This window comes from Rattus norvegicus, chromosome 3, assembly GCF_021556685.1.
Source record: "Rattus norvegicus strain SHRSP/BbbUtx chromosome 3, alternate assembly SHRSP_T2T, whole genome shotgun sequence".
In the NCBI taxonomy this organism is placed as follows: Eukaryota; Metazoa; Chordata; class Mammalia; order Rodentia; family Muridae; genus Rattus; species Rattus norvegicus.
Window position 1 is genome coordinate 100,977,222 of NC_141536.1, and position 22,204 is coordinate 100,999,425.

General features: G+C 36.3%; 1 long non-coding RNA gene across 7 annotated transcripts in view; it reads left to right on the plus strand.

Annotated features, from left to right (window-relative positions):
- Positions 1 to 13,411, plus strand: part of LOC102552721 (uncharacterized) — a 65,474-nt gene extending 52,063 nt beyond the window's left edge. For 4 of the 7 annotated variants that reach the window (XR_015683719.1, XR_015683720.1, XR_015683721.1 and 1 more), the window contains one exon: positions 444 to 2,336. This is a non-coding gene — a long non-coding RNA (uncharacterized LOC102552721). Of the gene's footprint in view, positions 1 to 443; positions 2,337 to 6,592; positions 6,688 to 8,882; positions 8,995 to 9,449; positions 9,715 to 11,671; positions 11,716 to 13,024 lie in introns of those variants that run through there. The other 3 variants (XR_015683723.1, XR_015683724.1, XR_015683718.1) reach the window with 2 other exon arrangements.
- The last annotated feature ends 8,793 nt before the right edge of the window (positions 13,412 to 22,204 follow it).

The window sequence follows — 22,204 nt, forward strand, 5'->3', positions numbered from 1 at the left end:
CCTTTGATATGATCAATTATTTATTACCTTTTTGCATTTTTCTTGTGACACAGGCCACAGAACTATAAGAAATCAGCCATTGTGTTTCACAAATTCGAGCTTAAAATATAATAAAGTGAAATAGTTATAACATCTAATTATAAACAAAGGTGCTCTCTGTGACAAACCTTATCTCTTCCGATGAGCTTCTATTTGAACGAATGGTCTCACAGTAATCTCTATGTGAATTTTACATGATTAAATTATTTTATCTTTCCTTATCACTAAGTAATAGATTTATTTGTTGCTTATTATAATGTACAGATGAATTCACTGCACTGCAATTGCCCTAGCCCTCTACAAAGTTGTACACACCACACACACACACACACACACACACACACACACACACCAAAGTAACAAATAAACACTCTACTAAAGAATTTTCTTGCTTTCTCCTCCAGCCTATCAAGATGTCCAAAGGAAAGAAGGCCAAGGGGAAGAAGATGTTGGCTTCGGCTCCCAACATCCGGAAGAAACAGGAGGCCACAAAGGTAGTCAATCCTTTGTTTGATAAAAGGCCCAAGAACTTTGGCATTGGGCAGGACATCCAGCCCAAAAGAGATCTAATGTGTTTCGTTAAATGGCCCACTACAGCCAGCTGCAACAGCAAAGGGTCATCCTCTTTCTCTAAGGGCTCAAAGTCATTTCTGCCATTAACCATTTAAACCAGGCCTTGGACAGGCAAACAAACAGCTACTCAGTTGCTTAAGCTTGTCCACAAGTACAGGCCAGAGACAAAGCAGAAGAAGAAGCAAAGGCTCCTGGCCCGTGCTGAGAAGAAAGCTGCTGGCAGAGGGGACGTCCTACTAAGAGACTGCCTGTCCTCTGATCGGGGGTCAATACAGGCACCACCTTGGTGTAGAACAAGAAGGCTCAGCCGGTGGTGATTGCCCGTAGGTAGACCATATTGAGCTGATGATTTTCCTGCGGGTCCTGTGTCGAAGGATGGGGGTGCCGTACCGCATCATCAAGGGAAAGGCCAGACTGGAGCTCCTGGTCCACAGGAAAACATGCATCACTGTTACCTTCACACTGGTTAACTCGGAAGACAAGGGTGCTCTGGCTAGGCTGGTGGAAGCTGTTAAGACCAACTACCACAACAGATATGATGACACCACTGAGAAGGCAACGTCCTGAGTCAGAAGTCTGTGGCTCGCATTGCCAACCTAGAAAAGGCAGAGGCCAAAGAACTTGCCAGTAAACTGGATTAAACGTACACTAAGTTTTCTGTACATAAATATAATTTAAAAATTAAGAAAAGAGTTTTACCTTTAATTACCAGTAGCTTTTCCCCTGCCCTCACCCAAATACACATAGAAAGTTTGGTACTCATCCTAGAAACTATGGAATCTAAATCTCACAATGAATTGAAGTTATCAAACGGGAGTCCACATCTTTCCTGACCACAGCACTCTCCCTTTTCCTTTAGAAGCTAAATCAGAAAAGGAATTCTCTTAGCTTTTTTTTTATCATTACCATTTAGGATAGAGGAGTCAAATTTGAGTAGGATACCTAGCAAGCCTCAGGCATTTATGTAAGAACTTTAACCTATAGCAGGCTGGCAGTATAGGGGAAAGTCCGTAACTGTGTGCATGCATGTGTGTGCATGTATGTGTGCGTGCATGCATGTGCATGTGCATGCATGAGTGCATGTGCGTGTGTGTTTCATGAGATAAACTATGCAGTGACATTATGTTTTTCTCCTTAACAAAGAAGCATAGCAGCTATATGTCAACTAAAACCTATATTTTATTTTTTTCAGTGAACACCTGAAATATAATTGATTATCCAGATTAACAGTAAACGTTTAGAATGATTTCAATATTGTAAAGCAGATCGTACTTTTCCTCTTTCAAATTTTGGGAAATAAACTGGATGGAGGGAATATATCAATGCAAATGTAAAAACATTTTATTGAGGTTAAACACCGTCGGTTTGGCATAGCAGGGTATCCTGTGACAACCCAACCACGTTTTGGGGAGGACTGTGGAGGACTTTGGAACTTTGGGCTAGAAGAGCCATTGGGATGTTAAGAGCTTCTATAGGAGCTTGGAAGACAATCTTGAGAACAGTGCAGAAGATGGAGACCTGGCGTGTGAAATTTCAGAGGGAAGATCAATGACTCTTATCAGGGCTGCTGCTATTTTGATTGTGAAGATTCTGTGGTTTTGGTTAGCTGGGGCTGAAGGATCAGCTGTGATTAACAAGATCCCAGAACTGCTAAAGTGAAGCCTTTGTGTTACTGGGACTCTTGATGCTGGAAGTGTAAACTGAATAAACCCTTTCCTCCCCAACTTGCTTCTTGGTCATGATGTTTGTGCAGGAAGAGAAACCATGATTAAGACAAATTGGTACCTCCTTGGTTCTACATATAAGAAAATCATTCCTATCCCATTCATCTATTACTATCGATGCATATTGTATATACATGCATATATATATGTATATGTTTACACACACTATACATATACACATATATGTATGAAATTCTTATACAATCCTATCTAGCACTTTGCCTTCTAATATTCTGTAATACTGAAATTCCATGGTATCGATTAGGAATCATAGTAAGCAATATTTTATACTTTAACTGCTCTTAATCAACCTCTTTCATTTCTTAGGGCATACAAACTTTTATTTCGAATAGAGCACAAGATACTAATTATTGTTACCCTCATATGACCGATAATCATTTTTCTTAATCAAAATTTTATAAAGTGTTTTTACACATTTTGTGGCTCAGTTACCTTCTTTGAGCTGAACATTAGCCCTTAATATTTTTTCATAAGTAGGGCATGTTTGCAGAGAGTCTAATTTCTAGACTTATGATGTGCATATTTATTCTCATTCTTATGCAATAATTTCAGATTATATAATAGACTATGTGGGCGTCTTTTCTCATGGCTCCTACACACTGTTCCATTGTCTCTTGGTTTCTGTTGCTTTAAATGTGAAATTTTTGTTAATTTATTTTAATTCTTCTGCAGCTAAAATATTTTCTATTATCCTTTTGAATGTGACATTCCTATCTTTGATATTTGTCAGTTCAGCAATGGTTTAAGTGTAGGATCACTTCTATTATCATGGGGTTTGAAACAATGTTTCATATCTTCTTTGGGTTCTACAGGATGCTTAGGAAATATCCCTCCTAATGCCTGCTCCCCTTTTGCTCTCCCTAGTCTCTTTGCACTGGGGCATAAGTAGATGGATGTGCAAGGTTTTCAAGTTGTTTTACTTTTTGAAAAATTGCTCTACTTATTAAAAATGAACTTATTGTTTCTGGACGACTTAGTGGACATAAACACCTTTTCCACTTTGACCAATCCTCTCCTCTGTCCTGAGGGACTTTCTTGCGTTCACTGTTGTTTTAATTTTAATGGCTCCCACTGATCATATTTACATACAGTTTTTTATTTCCTCCTTCTTGACATTTAATTTCTAAGTACATTGTGGCTTTAATTAATTTGATAAGGACTTACTTTAAATTTTTTCTATTTTTTAAATTAATCTAGCAGGAAGCAAATTCATGTTTTGATCATTGTTTTGTTGTTTTCCTTACCAGAATACGTTCTCTGGTCTGCAAGCTCATTTCTAAATGGAAGTTGTTTGGTGTCTTATTTTTTCTTTTTTCTAGATTTATGTCTACTTCTCTAGATAATCTGAGGATTTACTCATTTGCATGCTCCTCAGCAAATATTCATAGTCTTTCTGTTTTTTTAAATATTATATTGCTTTGTCTATTGGGGGTTGGACAAAAACAGCATGCAAGTGGAGGTCAAGGACCAAATAGAGGAAGTTGAATCTCTCCTCCCATTTTTTTTGGAAATGGACTCTGGAAAGACAGGAGCTCAGAATTTTGGTCTGTATGTAATACCAACTTCCCAAGAAACAATAGCCAAATGATATAATTTAGTATCAGCTTCAGATAGGCCCCAAGACCAAATATTTGTCCTTTCTTGAAACAATATAAGGGTCATTGGGATTAATGGCAAGCATTTTATACCCACAGAACTGTTTCATCATCCCTATTCTCATCCGTTATTTATCCTCATGCTTCTTTTGAGATTATGTGCACGTTCTTTCTCTTATATAGATACAAACACGCACGCACACACACATGCATGCACACACACACACACACACACACACACACACACACACACACACCTTAACCCCCAAATCAAGTAAGGACCAAGAATAGAAACCAGATTTTCTGTCTTATCTTTGAATATATGGAACACTGAAATAAGAAAGTACCGAAATCATCTTAGATTTCAAATCACAGTCAGACAACAGTTGCCAAGGAGAAGCACATAACCTATCTTGGTTTGTGATGTGAACGTAGAATAAAACTTTGCTGGGTGTATTTCCTGATATTTTGAGTTCCTTTGTAAGTATGACTTTTCCGCCCTAACATACAGATAATGTTGCCACATTCACTAATCTCTAAAAGATGGTTTAGAGGTAACATGCTAACGATGTTTTGTAATATTGAAGTTTAAACCATCAAGATGAAAGAAAGTTTCTTCAGGTATTATAAGACTATTTTCCTCCATTTTTGTTTGTTTCTTTGTTTATTTCAAGACAGGGTTACTCTGTGTAGCTCTACCTGTCCTGGAATTTGCTGTAGACCAGGCTATCCTGGAACTCAGATATCCATCTATGTCTGCATACTGAGTTTAATATTAAAGGTGTGCATCACCGCAGCCAGCACTAATTCTTATACTGACACCCTTCTTTAGTTCAAGCATTCATCAGTGTAAATTCTCCTGATTTCTGGAACAGTTTGTGAAAGTGGTGCTGGGTTTTCATGTTATATATGTATGCTTCTAAAATTAAAGTGAGTGTTAGTAGTCTGATCCTATGGTAGTAGGTGTGTGCAACTGTCCCCATTATGACTTCTGGGGTTGTAACAGACTTGAAAAAGTTCTTGGTGTTTGATATGCATTAGCCATTAATTGTTCATTCCACACACTAACAGCTTTTATGATGGCTTTATGGTATATTTGGAAGCCATTTTAGAAGCAACATACTCAACTGATGATTCTCAAACTTGAATAATAATCATTTTATTTTTAAAGTTAAAGACCTTCTTAACGTTGAACATGGCTGTTATCACTTTAAATTATTATTTATTGATTTAAACCATAAAAGCATAAAGATAGTTATAATTGTCTTATAAGCACAGCACAGGTGTGGATATGGGTATATAGCTTTTCAAAATTTTAAATTGACTACAAATAAAGTTATAAAATTAATAAGATTCATAACAGCACATTTTACATGAAAAATGAAGTTGTTTTTCCCATTCAAACTAATGCTTAAAATGTGAGCATAGTGATGGCTGTTTCGTTGTATTAGATGGAGCAAACACAAAGGTTAAGGGCTTTCAAGACTTATGTGGCAAGTACTTCACAAAGTAAATGTGTGGCCAGGTGTCTACCAGCCTAGAAGACACTGAAATGGAGTAAGGGTAACAGGGAAGAGTGATGAGGGAAGTGCTATCATGTGGGAATGCAGAGGCAGGTGAACTAAGCTTCAGAATTTAGAAAATATGGCTTTAGTTGTAAGGCAGGAACCATTTAGAAAAGCTATGGGTTTGTTAGAGGCATATAATTAACTTGCAGGAATCTTGCAGGGAGGAAGCCAGCAAAATAACCTGCCAATTCATATTTAGTGAATGTAGCCAGAGACCAACAGGCCAAGGAAGAATTAGGTCTGGAGCACAAAGCAAAAGGCTCAGAGGAGGGTCGTGCGGGAAGGTAAAGGGTGGCACTTATTTGTAGTTTTGGTCTAAATGCTCTGAGACATACTGTGTTATTGTGATCTCTCACCGCTTAAAATATTCAAATAAATACACAAATGTTTGCCCTTGCTTTACCATGAACACATATTTACATCTGAAATTTCTTTCAGGTTGTCCTCAGTAGTTCACAAAAGGGTAAATTGTTATTAGTTCCAAACAATGATAGGTAGAAATAAGAGACATTCTCTGAACATTTTAGTAATATTTAATTATGATGTAGCTATGTAGCTTATCCTGAACATGCATCTACAAATTGTGAGCAGGATGAATTTAGACCAGTTCTTAAATAGCAAACAGTAGTAGCAAAAAGAATCCTGCTGGAGAACTTTAAACTAGACTAGCAGATCTATCTGAGGGCATGGGTAATTTGAGAATCCTTGTGGTAAACTGTTTCATGCTTCAATAAGTAAAGTTCTTTCAACTTCCAAGCCAACTTGACATAGCTGTTGGGGCAATCGGCCCACGACTCCATTGTGATGATGCCATAGTTGTCCTTATAAATAGTTATTGTTCGTTACGCATCTCATAAGGATTTAAGAAAATGTCTGCGGTGGATTAAGTGAGAATGGTTCCCATAGGACCCCATATATTGGAATGCTTGGTCCCTGTTTGGTAAAACTGTTTTGGAAAGATTAAGCAGTGTGGCTTTGTTGGAAGAGAGGCGTCACTGGAGGTGACTTTGAAGGTTCATAAGCCTATGGCAGGTCCAGACTCAAGCGCTGTCTCTTTCTGTCTCCTTCCTAGAAATGAAGGTGTAAGCTCTCAGCTACTGTTCCGGTGCCATGACTGTCTGCCTGATCCCGTGCTTGCTGCCATGATTATAGATGCCCCCTAAAAGTGTAAGCAAGCACACAGTTAAATGCTTTCTTTTATAACTTTTCTTGCTTATAGTGTCTCTTCACAACAAAAGAATAATAGCTAAGAAAAGGACTAAGCCTGGGATTAGAGCCCACAACTTATCTTTTGAGTTTATCATCTATTATTGTTCTTTGGGATGAACATGCACTAAGAAAAATGAGATGAACTTTAGACCAAGCATTTCTCTGCATTTATACTTTCTTATTTCTATTACATTTCTTCTCTACATGGTGTATACATCACCCCCAGACAGACTGAAGTATCGCCAACCTAAAGATTGTCAGGTCAGATTCCTACAAACCATACACTTTATCATCCAGTGTCGAGTTTCTAACTAATTTCAAGGTTACTAAGTCAATAAATACAGGCAAGACATTGAAAGGATTTTTTTTCCCACACGCCAGTTGTAGTAGTCATGTCTCTTCTATGTAAAGTTGCTGGTGAAGATTGAAAATCACCTCCAATAGTTGAGGAAATTTAAGTTTGAAAAGATCTCCATTTCATGTTTGTTTAACTTATTCAGCATTCTTTGTAAAAATATGATAAAGACAGAGAAAGAAAACAAGAGAACAACAGCCTTCCTAATAGGCACAAATAATATAAAATACCATGGTATGACTCTAAACAAACAGGTGAGAGGTCCGTTTGACAAGAACTTTAAGTCCCTAAGAAAGAAATCAAAGAAGACATCTGAAGATGGAAAGATCTCACATATTCGTGAATCTCTAGGATTAACATAGTAAAAATGTCCATCCCACCAAAAGGAATCTATAGAGTCAATGCAGTCTCCAAAATTTCAGCACAATTTTTATAGACATTGGAAGAGAAATTCTCTACTTCATATTGAAAAACAAAGACCCAGAATATACAAAACAATTCATAACAATAAAAAAAACTTCTGGAGGAATGACCATCTCTGACCTCAAGCTGTACTACAGAGCAATAGTGATTTAAAAAAATCACATAGTTTTAGTACAGAAACAGACAGGTTGGTCAATGGAATAGAATCAAAGAGCCACAAATGAATCCACACACCTACAGACACTTGGTTTTTGACAAAGAATCAAAAAACCATACAGTGGAAAAAGAAAGCATCTTCAACAAATGGTGCTGGTCTAACTGGCAGTCTGCATGTAGAAGAATGCAAAAATTGATTTATATTTTTCACCCTGAGCTTTTGCTCAAGTCCAAGTGGATCAGGGATATCAACATAAAACTATTTTGAAAATCAATCTGGTGGTTCCTCAGAAAATTGGAAGTCGTTCTACCTGAAGACCCAGCGATACCACTACTGGGCATTTACCCAAAAGCTGCTCCACCATATCACAAGGACATGTGCTCCACTGTGTTCATAGCAGCCTTAATCGGAATAGCCAGGAACTCGAAGTAACCCAGATGACCCTCAACTGATAAATGGCTACAGAAAATGTGGTTCATTTACACAAGGGAACACTCTTCAGCTATCAAAACCAAGGTCATCATGTGTTTTGTAGGCAAATGTATGGAATTAGAAAGTATCTTCCTGAGTGAGGTAACCGAGACACAAAAGACATGTATGGTATGTACTTACTGAAAAGTAGATATTAGTCAAAATGTACAGAATACCCATGATGCACCCTACAGACCCTAAGAAGTTAAACAAAAGGAAAGCACAAGTAAGGATGCTTAAATCTCACTTAGAAGGGGTAACAAAGCAGTCATCGAAGGCAGAATTAGGTAGGGACCTGTGTAGAAGATGAGAGGGAAAGGGGAATGGGGGTCAGAATCAGGTATGGGAAGAGACAAGAGAGGGGCCCAGAGGGCCAGGAGAATGAGTGGAAATGTGTAGCAGTGGGGATGGGGTGGGGAGTTGAGGGGAACCTTAAGGAAGTCCCAGTGACCTCGGATTGGGGAGGCTCCTAGGACTCAATGTGGGTAAATTTAACCAAAATGCCCAATAGTGTGGATACCCTGAAGAGACTAACTCCAGTAGTCAGGACACCCAGTGGAGGGATGGAAACACCAACATACCTATCAAATTTTCTACCCCAAATCGCTCCTGTCTAAAGGAAATTTGGGAACAAATAGGAGCAGGGACTGAAGGAATAGCTGAATAGTGACCGGCCCAACTTGGGATCCATCTTATGGGCAGGCACCAATCCCTGACACTATTGCTGATGCTATGTTGTACTTACAGGAAGGAGCCTAACATGGATGTCCATTGAGAGGTTCTATCAGCAGCTGATCGAGACAGATGCAGATACAACCAAGCATTGAGAGAGTTTGGGGACCCCGATGAAAATGTTAAGGTAAGGACTGAAGGAACTAAAAGAGATGGGCAACCCCATAGGGAGATCAACAGTGTCAACTAACCTGGACCCCTGGGAACTTCTAGATACTGAGCTGTTAAACAAAAAGCATAAAGGGTGTGGTCTGTGGCCCTGGTACTTACATATAATGGGGCTGTCTTGACTGGCCTCATTGGAAGGGGATGTGCCTAATCCTCTAGACTTGATGAGGGCCAGCGCTCTTCCAGAGGTGAAGGGGAGGAGGAATGGGAGAAAGAACACTGTGATGAAGGATTGGGAGGGAGGTAACATTTGGAGTGTAAATAAAATAATTAATTAATTAAAAAAGACCAATATAACTATTGTATTATCTAACTTAAGGCAATCTAGAATTACCATTGGTCTATCTAATCAGAAGTCTAATTATCTCATGTGAAGAATGTTAGACTGAATCACTTCCTTCTTTATCTTTCTAGAAGTATCTTTGTGGTTTTGAAGAAGGAGACTGGATCATAGAAAATGTTTCAACTCTTTCCCAACACTTCCCTGATTACTCTAGCCAATATTCTCTCTTTTTATTTCTAACACTTAATTGTATTTTCTCACCTGTATTAGACTTATTTATCTGATTCTTCTCCCTGGAATGTATCCAAACTGACAGATAGTACTTTTCAAAATATTTTCCACAATAGTTATTTTTTACATAATCTTTGAAATAAATAAATATGAGAAAGTAAGAAATTTCCATTTTAATTCTTTCCCCACAGATATTACGGTTGAGTTTGTAGATAGAAACTAGATGGCATATATTCAAATGTCTGCTTGTTTAAGTGGTAGGACCCATACAGAGTTATAGAACATAATAAACTAAATGGAATTATCTTCCCAAATATTTCTATCCTTTTAAAATACTAGTTTCCCCTTAGGACTTGTATTTGTAGTGATGAGTTTGACCCCATGAGATGTTCCCTGAAAAACTTCACTGTCTTCAGGACAAATCCTACCATGTATAGCTATTCCTCACTAGAATATCAAAATCAACACTAGTATACCATGATAATGGAACTTTACTGAGTTAAGAATAGAGATTTAAAAGGACAATGGTAGCCCAACTAGCAGGCTTTTTACACTCCTCCTAACTCTTACAGAATTTCATTTTTAATATGTAAGTATGTTTGGCAATAGTTTAAGCTAGTCTTCTTCTGAGGAATATTGGCACATGTCCAGAAATCAGAGTATTGGGCTAAAGGATAGAGATGTGTTATGTGATTGTTTTGAGGAGAAATAGGAGTACAAAATCTTTACTGAATCATGTAAATTATCCACTAGGATGATCCAGTGTAGAGAATTAATACAAACTAATGTACCTACGTTTGGTAACTGTTAAAAATCCAGTGTCTCCTTCTATTACTTTTTCCATACAAAGAGAATTTTAAAAAGCCAGTGGATACATATAATTGAGGTCTATATTATTCGAATAACAGTGTGCTTTCCTTTTTGTTTGAAAGAGTAGGCTTCTTGGAAGGCGTGTTACTTTTACAATAGTAAATGAAAATGTGCCACAGACTTAACCACACTACTTGTCTGAGCTTTTCTCAGAGTCCAAGTGAGGCTAAACTGGTCAGTTAGGTTCTCCTAAGTTTGGAGTTGACATGTGGGTGGGGATGGTTTCTCATCGGTTGGAAAGTGATCTGCTTTCTTATCTCCCATGTTGTTTTCCAGAGGGTTAAGGATCTGTCACTGTCGTGAGAGGGGGCATGACAGCAAACAGGCAATCATGGTGCTGCTAGAGTGTCAGCTGAGAGTTCATAGCCCAGCTCTCAAGCTAAGAGAACACCAAGGATTGCCAGAGGCTTTCTAAACCTTAAGCCCACTCAGTGGTACACCTTCCCCAACGAGGCCACACTTCATACACTGCTATTAAATGTAAACCCAGTTTTCAAATGAGACTTATGGGGGACATCTTATTCAAACCACTACAGATAGGAAAAGAAGAGAGTTAAATATACATACTATCAAATACAATATACTCACTCAGTGAAGTACTTGCTAAAATTCCCATATTTTCATAAAAGTAAAAAAAATTCTATGAAACTATGAAGGATGGTGAGTCATCAAAACAATCCGGAAGAGAAAAAAGTTCAAGTCATATCTTTTATTTCAAATTATATTGACACACACTTAGCCCTACATACTTGTGAGTTCTATACTGGAAGGTTTAACCAATAACATATTTGAAACACCTATGAACAAAGCATCTGCACTGAATATGTGCAGTGTTTTGTTGTCATGATTCTCTAATACACGTTGTGTGACTATATATATTAACATATATGTATATCACTTGTATTTCAGGTAGTATAAATAATTTAGAGATGATTGCAAAATATATACAATTAAGATGGATACATAGATGGAAGATCGATGAACAGACAGACAGAGAGACAGACAGACAGACAAAGGGATTTAATGGGAATCAGTTCATATAATGATGGAGGCTAATAAGTCCATGGTATAATATTTGCAAACTGGGAATCAGAGAGCTAGTGATATATTATGGTTTGAATCCAATCATTCAAAAATAATAGAATTTGGTGAAGGTCATAATTTTGTCAACTTGACAAAGACTAGACACATCTGGGCAGAAAGCCCCTCAGATGAGGTGCCGATTGATGTGGGCTGTGTCATCCCTCTGTAGGTAGACTGCTACGTAGGAAAGAGGAAGCCGGGGAGAGTAAGGAAGTAAGTACCATTTCTTCATGGTCTCTCTTTACTTCTTGCTTTGAGTTCCTGCCCTGCCTTCTATGAATGGTTGTAATCGCTTAAAGGCTGTAATCTTTAAGCCTCCAAACCCTTTCACCACCCAGAGAAGCAAGTTTAGACAGTGTTGAAACATTCAGCCTAAGGATCTAAATCTGTGGGACCTTACTTATAAATTTCAAAGGTTCAAGGCCTAAGACCTAGTATTTTGTTTGAGAGCAGAAGGTGGATATCTCATCCCCAAGAAAATGACTAGCCTTTTTTTCCCCCTGTCTTTTGTTTTGTACTCAAACTCTCAATGTGCTAGGTAACATTAATGGCAAGAACCCAATTCAAGTACCAATTTCTCTTGCAAACATACCCAGAAAAAGGTTTTTCTTTGTTTGTTTGTTTTTTGTCTTGTTTTGTTTTAGTTACCAGAATCTTCTTTAACCTTGTCAGGCTGGTATTTGAATTAACCGTCTCACTGGTAATCCTGTCCACTTACATAACTATTTAGCCATTCTTTCACCTGTTTCTCTCTCATATGTTCCATTCCATTTAATGATAACATCTGATACCCCAAATAAGTAAACAGTTCATCCCTTCTTTAGAGTACATCCCACATCTTCCTTTTATCATATTTTATTTTAACCTTTGTAATATTCCTGGAGATGATCTGTTTCGCTTTATTCCACATCTTCCTGAAGCTACCTTATTCTACACTGTGATCAACAATTCATCATTCATTTAATACATAATTGTAGTTTTTATTCTGTATCATGCCCTGGGAGAATAGCATGAAAACAATGTTCAACGGGGGAGCCTGTTTTACAGAAATCATTTTGAAATTCTTGAGCCTTTTAGGCCTTAAAGCATGGTCTGATATGATTTATTTCCAAATAATAAGCAGTTTGAAAAAAAATCCCTGTGCTTGGTTGATGCAATATGTATTTTAGTAATTTACAATGGAAATCTTTTGGTTTTCAGAGATGTATAGTGAGTGAGTGACTTATGCTTTGCAAAGAATTTATAATTTATTCTCTACATTTGGAATATAGCCTAAGGAAATTCCCTTAACCTCTATTCTGGTTTCTCATTTCAAAAGGAATGGTTATATAGGAGGTTACAGGAAGTTCTTTGGTTGCTATGAACCAAGACTTCTATGAATGAAAATTAAAATACACATTTTTGTTTATTCATCTTAAAAGCCTTGAGTATAAATTAAGTGGCCTAAATATAGTGGGGTATGATTACTAATGCATATAAAAGTATATTTGAATATCATCCTTTATTCTTTTACAAATCAAAGGAAAACCAAGCAGGAGACCAAGGCTAAAGCATTTGACCCTGGTAGTATATCAGGGCCACAGAACAACTGGGAACAGACTCTACATATTTTTGTCTTGTGGCTTAAATCAAAGAACATTGGAATATGCTTCTTCTTCAAGGTAGGCTTTGGGGAAATTAGAGGTGCAGCCTCAGGGAAGGTTCAGCATCCCAAAAGAAGAGAAGGAACTTCTGGCTTTGATCCAAGAAGGCAGAAGAGAGGCAAGAGACCCGACTCTCTGGAGTAGATGTTTGAAACATCTGCTTTTGCACTTATACCTTGGGTAGTGTCCAGTACTTGATGTCTAAAAAGAAAAAAAGCCCAACTTTTATATTTTCATTTGCTAAATCATTAAAATCTGGAAACTACCCTCCCTAATACCTTTTACTCTGGCACAATTCCTCCCTTTTGAAACCTGGTCCATTCAACTTTATTAAGTTAAGCAGAGCTTGAAAAATAATAAAAATATTTCTTCTACTAAGGTCGATGATACATAAGAATTGAAAGCTTGCAAAATTTCAGTTATGATAGAGTGTGCCAAGAGGACCTAAAAGTGTTTTCTGGAGGATAAGAAGTAATTTCAGATATTCTAATGGTTCTTAGTTGTACTGATAGAATTCATAATTTATTTATTTGCAATGCTAACATTCAAATCTACAAAATATTGACTTTTATTAGCTCTTTTAACTTCCTTTAGGTCAAGAAATGTCATGCGATGGACATGGTAAATCAAGAAGAGGAACAAAATACGAGTACAAACCTTCCATTTATAATGCTTCACTCTTACAATGGGTACCAGGGAACTTACCCCAAGAGAAGTAACCAGTTACAGACACTGAAGGTTGCCCTCAGTGTTTGCTTTGAGTCACCAAGAATAAGTTTTGTTTCTGAGATAGTAGTTTGGATCAGAGTGTTCTATACACTGTTCTCTAGTTGGGATGAAAATACTCAATAATAGAAAGTTTTCTAGTGTTTTCCTCTAGATACTTTGAGACATTTAATTGGATCATAACACCTCTGTTCTGGGAGGGACTAAAATAACCGCTCCGTTATAGTTTAGTCTTTGCCTGTTTCACAAAGCTCACGTGTTGAGTTTGTTCGAAACTCTAGGAGGTGAAGCCTACTTTGGGGAGGTGAGTCATATGTAGCACACACTTGAATGCCATACTGTTCCTACCCCTTCTCTTGCCCTATCTGCTCCATGACCACTATCATGTGAACACCTTTTCTCCACTACCCTGTGATTTTTGCTCTATCCAGAACCAAATTATGGACCATGATATCTGAAAAAGAGAACTAAAAGAAAGCTTTCTTATTTTTAAGTTGTTTATGTAACAATGATGGATTGATTAATTGATTTGATGCACAAATCAAACCTTTCAATTTTAAATCTGATCTTTTCTCGGAAATTTCATGTCTGTTTCCTCATGGCTAAGTTGTTCATGTTGTCACTAGCTCCCTTTAATCAGTGATCCCTCCTTTCTCAGTTTTAGTTTTTTTCAGAACCTCCCTTGAGCAATACAATTTGGAATAGCTACTTCACAAGTACATCCACATGTAAACATTTTTATTTACTTAATTATATTAGCTAATTATTTATTATATATTTAAATTAATATAATAATATTTTCAATGGAGAGAATCATAATATTATAGATGGAAGGGATATGCACTTTAGAAATATAGATGCTAAAACTTCCACAGCCAACTTGTTTGAGGACACAGGGAGGATAACCCAGGTGTAAATCACGCTGTTGGTGAGTCGGAGGATCTCTGCAGAGAACCTCACTGAGTCACCATCTCTTCTGAGTCATGTTTCTACTCTGTGTATGGATAGCAATTAAACACTGAAGTCTTAAGTTTGTATTTTATGAGACACAATTAATAAAGTAGGGTTTTCATTATAGAAAATGAAAAAAGAAAACTACAAAATTATAAGAATGAGGTCGAAGGAAAAAAAACTCTCACTATTTAAATGGGAGCTTCAAATCTAAGAGCTAACAGAGGCTGATTTGTTATTTTGAACGTTTATGAGCTAGATAACCTTATTGTCATATGTTGGTAGTTACAGCACTCAGGAGGGGGAGCAGGGAAATCATAAGATTGAGGCTACCTTGAGCTATAAACAAACAAAGAAACAAGCATGAAAGGGCTGATGTTGCCTCCCCTCAGTGTTTACTCAGCATCTGAGAGGCTTCTCTGATTTAAAAAAGTAACATAACATTAAAAGAAAAAGAAGGCAGGAAGGCGGGAAGAGAAAGGGGGGAGAGGGAGAGACAGAGACAAAGATAGGAGAGAGAGAGAGAGAGAGAGAGAGAGAGAGAGAGAGAGAGAGAGAGAATGAGAGAAATATTTCATAAAAAGAAGTCACAAATTAGAAACTTCCCTTTTGTTAGAGACTTAGCCCACATTTTTCCCTGTAGAAATACAAAGCTGCCAGCCCGTCCTAAGGCTTCAAGCCATTGGTTCTTGGCCTCTGTCTTTACAGGCCATATTTTGAAAATGAAAAATTGAAAAACCCTACAGAGGTAGAAATTTCATTTACCCCCATGGGGAAAACATTGCATTTTCTGGGTATTCTTTTGTACAGGGGAAGGAAGAGAACCCCAAGAAAAAACATTAGCAAAAGCTTCTCTTTTTTAAAGATAAGAAATGCTATGAAAAGAGCAAACCCTGAGAATTATGTTTAATAACATCAACGATGAGCTTCCTGGCAGTCTGTACCAAGCAGTTAAAGACCAAGCAGCATGTTATAGAGGCTGGATTAGTAGAAATGGTCTACAGCAGCCTAATAACGAGCCAGAAGATTTAGTCTCTCAAACAGAGAATTATGAGATATGAGTGATTCTATATTTAAGAAGTATGCTACAGTCATCGCATTGATTTTTAGTAGGAGATTTGAGCTTGACTCCAAGCAGGGCCTGAAAAATGGAGAAGAATGCTCTAAGCCACCACATTAGTGCCCTGCAGAATATTTTAAAATTATTTAACACACAGCATCTCAGTGTCAACAACTCATCAAAGATAAACTATCTAATTAACAGAACCCTTCGTAGTATTTGATAACTGAGTCTTGGCTCCGTTTTTATGCCAGAAGGGCAATCCTTGATAAGCAGGAATTATGAAAGCAGATTTTAAAAAGCATTAATTCAGAAATAGAATAAAATTAGTTTACAGTTAACCCCCTGATGATATTTAACGTATTTAAAACCACTTTCCTTAAAGATAGCACCCAGGGCTTGCCCTTACCCAGTGTCAGCCTTTGTCCAGACTATCAGTCTATGTTTTAAGTCCTTTGTTTTGGGCCAGCCACCTCTATGCTCAGGGTAATTGACACAGGTCCTGTACTAGGGGACAGATGAGTTTATCCTGCCATTGAATCCCTTCACAAGATGTCTTAATTATTAGGACTAATTCCAGGGTTTGTGCTCAATGCTCTACTCAAAAAGCCCCATTGTTTTCTCTTTCCAATTCCGTGTTGGCAACACTTTCAATGACAGATCCAATAAAGAATTACCAATTGGTAATTCTTTTTTGGATCTGGGCAGACGTGGAAATGGGACTGCAAGAGTGACCCACAGGAGTAGTTGATTTCTATGTTGTGTTTTCTCACAAGTAACCGAGCTGTTGCAAGACAGAATGAAGACTCTGAACAGGCTACATTCTCGTTTGTGACTCCTAGAGTTCATAGTATTAATTCATAATTTCCTTTACAAGTAAATGAAAATTCTGAACTTAGAATGCGGATAATTGTGCGTAAAGCCAAGACACTTCGTTAAAGATGGTGTCTCCATGTTTAGATGTGATATGTCAATAAGAAAAGACAGGAATATGATGATTATTGCAGTCACATAGATCAGGTCTCCAAAATTTCATACTATAGCTTTGGTGTATGTGGAATCTTTTCCAGCCAAGAATCTACAGTCACAACATATTTACTTCTGCCTTGGTGAGTCTTGGTCGTCATCCTATCTACACCAGCAGTGGTAGGCATATATTAAGAGTTGATTTACTTCCCACAAACAAAGGTGCTACTCTTTTCCCTCTTGACATTGCTGTGTCAGTGGATAAATTGTTAATATCTTAAGACTAATTATAATTAACTTTGGCTATAGAATTATGAATGCCTATATTTTTAGCTCTTCTTTCAAAGATAAGAAAACTTCACTGTTGCAATATTAAAAAAAATGTTAATTCCCCGTTTTGTGTTGTCCCTTCAGACATACCAATTCTAGTTTCCTATATTCAGCTAGAGATTAGGATACATGAAAAAAGTCAGGTTTCTACTACAGTGACTTCAAGGAATGCTTATCATCCTGACTTAATGTGTGAATATCATCCTTCAACCTAGAGAAGCAAGGAACGTACTTGGGATATGGTCAAAGACATGGATTCCTGACTGCCACTTTTGGCTTGGGAATACTCGGTCCAAAAGCAAACCATGTTACTACAGTTTTCAACATTGAACATTTTCAACATTGGGATTAAAAGAAATGGATTGTTTCACTGAATTGAGGGAGGAGGGATTTTATCCTACCTGTTACTGTTAACAAACATTTTCTTAACAAATGGACTTTGAATTGACAACTAGAGGGTCAGTCTCTAAATGAGTAATTTAACCTGCCAGAGTTATCTTGTGCTTGGTGTCTTCTTTACAAGCTAAGTCATTCTAACAGATGCTGCACACTTGTAGGGCCTTTCTTGGAAACCTGATGTGAATGCTTTTCAGATTTCATTTTCTTATCTTCTTGGTGACCTGAACTTTGAACCCATCATTGCATGGAGATCAGTTGTATCCACACATGCCAGTATGAGTTTCTGCTTAATCTTCTGTACGTTGGATTTATGGAAAGTAATTGACTTCTTTCTGGTTCTGCCTATATTGTGATCCTAGTAGATAGCTACTCTGCGGAGTGATGGCATTTCATGTTCCCTTGGGCACTTAAGGTGGTGAACTGCACCAGCTACAATTCAAAATGTCATATGAATTCTATCCATGGAGATGCTGTTTTTAAGTCTGGCATAAGGTGTGGTTTGTCCATATGATTTCTTAATAGTGTCTTCTGAAAACAAAATAACAAAATATAATTTATGAAGTTCTTTCCAGTCAGGAAATTTTGAGTCTTGTCTTCTAGAAAGTTCAGAAATAGTTTTAAACTTGAGTGGTTCATCTATAATGAACTAATTTTGTCTATAAAGAGAACACTCATGGTTCTTCTATACATGGTAACAATTGGTTAACAACTACAACAGTTGTTCATTTTCTATACTGAGTTGCCTTGGTACTTTTATCATTTACCAATCGACTACTTTCTATCAACTGTCAATGTATGGATATACTTTTGGACTTCTACTGGTGTACTTACTTTATAAAATATATTAATTCACGGGGCTGGGGATTTAGCTCATGGTAGAGCGCTTACCTAGGAAGCGCAAGGCCCTGGGTTCGGTCCCCAGCTCCGAAAAAAAAGAACCAAAAAAATATATTAATTCACTAAATCATTTAATTTTATAATAAAATTTACAATCAGTAGTGTAAGTTTTCCAATTTTTCTTTGATTAAGAAATTGTTTGGGTATTTTAGTTCCTATGTTGGTATGTAGGTTAGAATAAATTTGTCAATTAATTAAAAAATGCTTTGTTCTCATTGTTAAACAACCACTGATCCAGTTTCTCTCATTTTATTTTAATTGATCAGCTGTAGAATTTTATGCACATTGAATGGGATCATACTGTATGTGCAGATTAATGTGAACTGAATTGACATTTTAGTGATATTCTTAATGGTGCCTGAGCCCAGAATATTAGTATACTATACTTTTAAAATAGTAATTTATTTAAAGTGATACTTTAATTTTAAAATAATATTTTATAGTTTTCAATATAAGGCTTTTAAAATAGCTTTGCTAAATATATCCCCAGGTACTTCATGCTTTAAATGTTATTTTTATTGAGGTAGTCTGTTTATTTCATGTCTGCCAGTTTTAGTTTCCGACTAGTAAAGGCTGTCTATTGCAGAATACTTCTAATGTTTGTGCTAAAGGGTGGTGGGGACGTTGTCTTGTTCCCACATGTCTGTGAGAAGTCCCAGGGATGGACTCAAATCTAAACAAGAAATTTACATGTGTTTCAGACTTGCCTGATGTACAGTACCTGAAGCATTCTTTAGACAGTAGGGTTAGCTTTAGTGGATTTTTAATGCAACCCAAGACCAGGGAGAATTTTATATTCTTTTGTTTTCTTGTGTCAAAATCATAACCATTTTATTGCTAAGTTGAAAACGATTCTTTTTTGGGGGCTAGAAAAACAGGTTAGTCAGCAAAATGCCTGCAGCACAGCACAGGAACCTGAGTTTGTATCCTCAGAAGCCAGAAAAGGAGCCGGCAGTGAGATCCCAGGAGCTGGCCAGATACTAGGATCAGTGAGAGATACTGATTCAAAAAATAAGATGGCAGGTGGTAGAAGGCGACACCCTTGAAGTCTGGTGTTTGAACACATGTGCATACGCAGCCAGACACACACACACACACACACACACACACACACACACACACACACACACACACATACACACAAGCACGTGCATGTGCGCATGCATGCATACAATTTCCTCCTACTTATTGGACATATTTATTTAGAACTGATTTTATTTCTTTTTGTGTTTTTGGTAGAATTCACCAATAAAGACCTCTGGGACTGATGTTTTATTTATATGATTCTTTTAAACTAGAAATTAATTTCTCTAATAGCAGAACATTCAGCCATTCAGCTTAATCATTTTTATTTGAGAAGGCTACATCACTAAAAGCAATTTCCCACATTACTTTGATTTTCAAGATTATTGACATATAACTCATTAAAATGTCTTCTAAGTGTTTAAATCCTTGTAGAATTTGTAATGATATCATTCACTCATGATACTGGATATTTATTTGTTATCTTTTCCCTCATCAACTTATTTAAGATTCTGGGAGTCTAACAGAGGCCCTTGCTTATGTTTTCAGTGGTTGGCCAGCATGCAAACTCTCAGCTAGATCCTCAGTCTAAGAAGTATCTTTTAGCATTTTTTATATTCTCTATCATTTTGAACGTTTGTTTTATTGGTTTCCCTGTTATTTGTATATTGGTTTTATGTCTTTATTATTCCATTTCTTCTGCTTAATTCAGTTTAATATTTTTCTTTTGGGGAAATTTTGAAAATGACTAGTTCTTCATAATGTCTATTTTAAAAACTATATTTTCTCTAAGCATTGTTCCTTCTACATTTCATAAATATTTGCATGCCTCCATAGCTGTGTAGCACAATAATTTCTGATTTATTTTATATTTTTCTATATCTTAATTTCTATAATTATTGAACAATTTAAACTATACACTTTCATACATCACAGTCCAACTTCAAATAATACATAGTTTCACATATAATTGTCTATTTTCATTTTGCTCTTCCAAGGTTTTTAACTATATTTGTAGTAAATTTTGCTTTGAAAGCCACAAGCCACATATTTATTTTAAAGATATAAATTCAGAAAATGAGGTTTTATATTTTTTCGACTATTCTATACTTTTAGTTGTCATTTGTTTGAATTTGTTTTTATTTTCTTTCTGCATCAAGTCTTATCTTTATTATAGGCTTGGTCTCACAGAGATGAATTGTTTCATATTTTGTAAGACTGAATAGGTCTTTATGTTACTTTTCTTTGGTAAGAGATAACCTTGTTGGGTATAAAATTTGTGGTGCAAATGACGTTTTCTTTTTGCATTTTAAAAGAGCTCCCCCACAATCCTGTACTTGTGTTATTTGTTATATATATATATATATATATATATCCTGCTTTTGCTTTTTGTATTTGTGCATAATTTATCTTCTTTAGTGTGGGTATCCTTAAATTCCCCCTCTGAATTGCATCAGGTTTATTATCATAAGCCTCTGCATGGTGTTATTCTTGCCTCTTTCAGTTTTGATTCCATTTTTTGATTTATGTCTTTTATTAAATTTTAGTTTTCACCCATTATTATGTCAGATATAATTTATGTTCTCCTACTTTTAGGGGAGTTAAGTTATGCTTATAGTGGAATCCTTGATATTGTTCCATAAGACAATGATGAATTGTACCCATTTTATTTTTAGTTTACTTCTCTGTGTTTTAGTTCCCCTAATGCTGTGTTTTTACATTCACTAATCTTTTCATCTGAAATGTTTTTTCTTAATTTCATACATTTAATTTTCATCTTTATAACTTATTCTCTTATTATCCCCAACTCTTTTTCTACTGTTCATATCCTTTAACATGGGGGGTGTTTATTTTAGTGACAGTATACTTTTAAACTAATTCTTTATCATGTCATTTAAACTGTTACCTATAATTTATTTTTTATCTTGATATATATGTCTGATTATGTACATGCCTGATAATCTTTATTAGATGTTAGCATAGATTAATTTTATATTGTTTTTGACATTTTATTTTTTTATAATTTTTATTATCACCATTATTTGCAGGGCTGGGATTATAATTTGTGGTTTTGTGCCCGCTGGGAAAGCATTCTAACACTGTACTATATCTCAAATATATTCTGTGGATCACTTGGAAATACTACCTCATGAATTAGGGAGATATATCATGGGTGTTTGTTGTATATGCCTGAGTATTGCAGTTAAATTGCCAACATCCATGTAAAAGGCCAGGCTTGGTGGTCTATGTTTGCAATCTTAAGAGATGGTAAGGCAGATTTTGGGAGCTTGACAATTTGGCCAGACAATCTAGCCAAATTTGCAAGTAACATGTACCAGTGAGAGACTCTGCATCAAAACAAACAACAAACAAATAAAAAACCCGAACAATAAATCAACAAAAACAATATGAATAAGTTCTGAAGACTGACACCTGAGCTTGACCTTTTAACTCAACACACATAGGTACCCCATATCTACAAATATTTATCTACACCCATTCTCACATCACACTCCAGAATATATTCCCTTAAAATATTTGGGAGCATTCCTCTATGAACCTATTAAATTACTTTACATATTCTATCTCTTGAAGTTTCATTTCAAGTTTTGTTAGCAAAGATCTATGTATCTTTTAGTCTAGAACAATTTTCTGAGATTTTAGAGGCAATACATTTGTGAAGCAATACAATTCTATTTCATTCTCT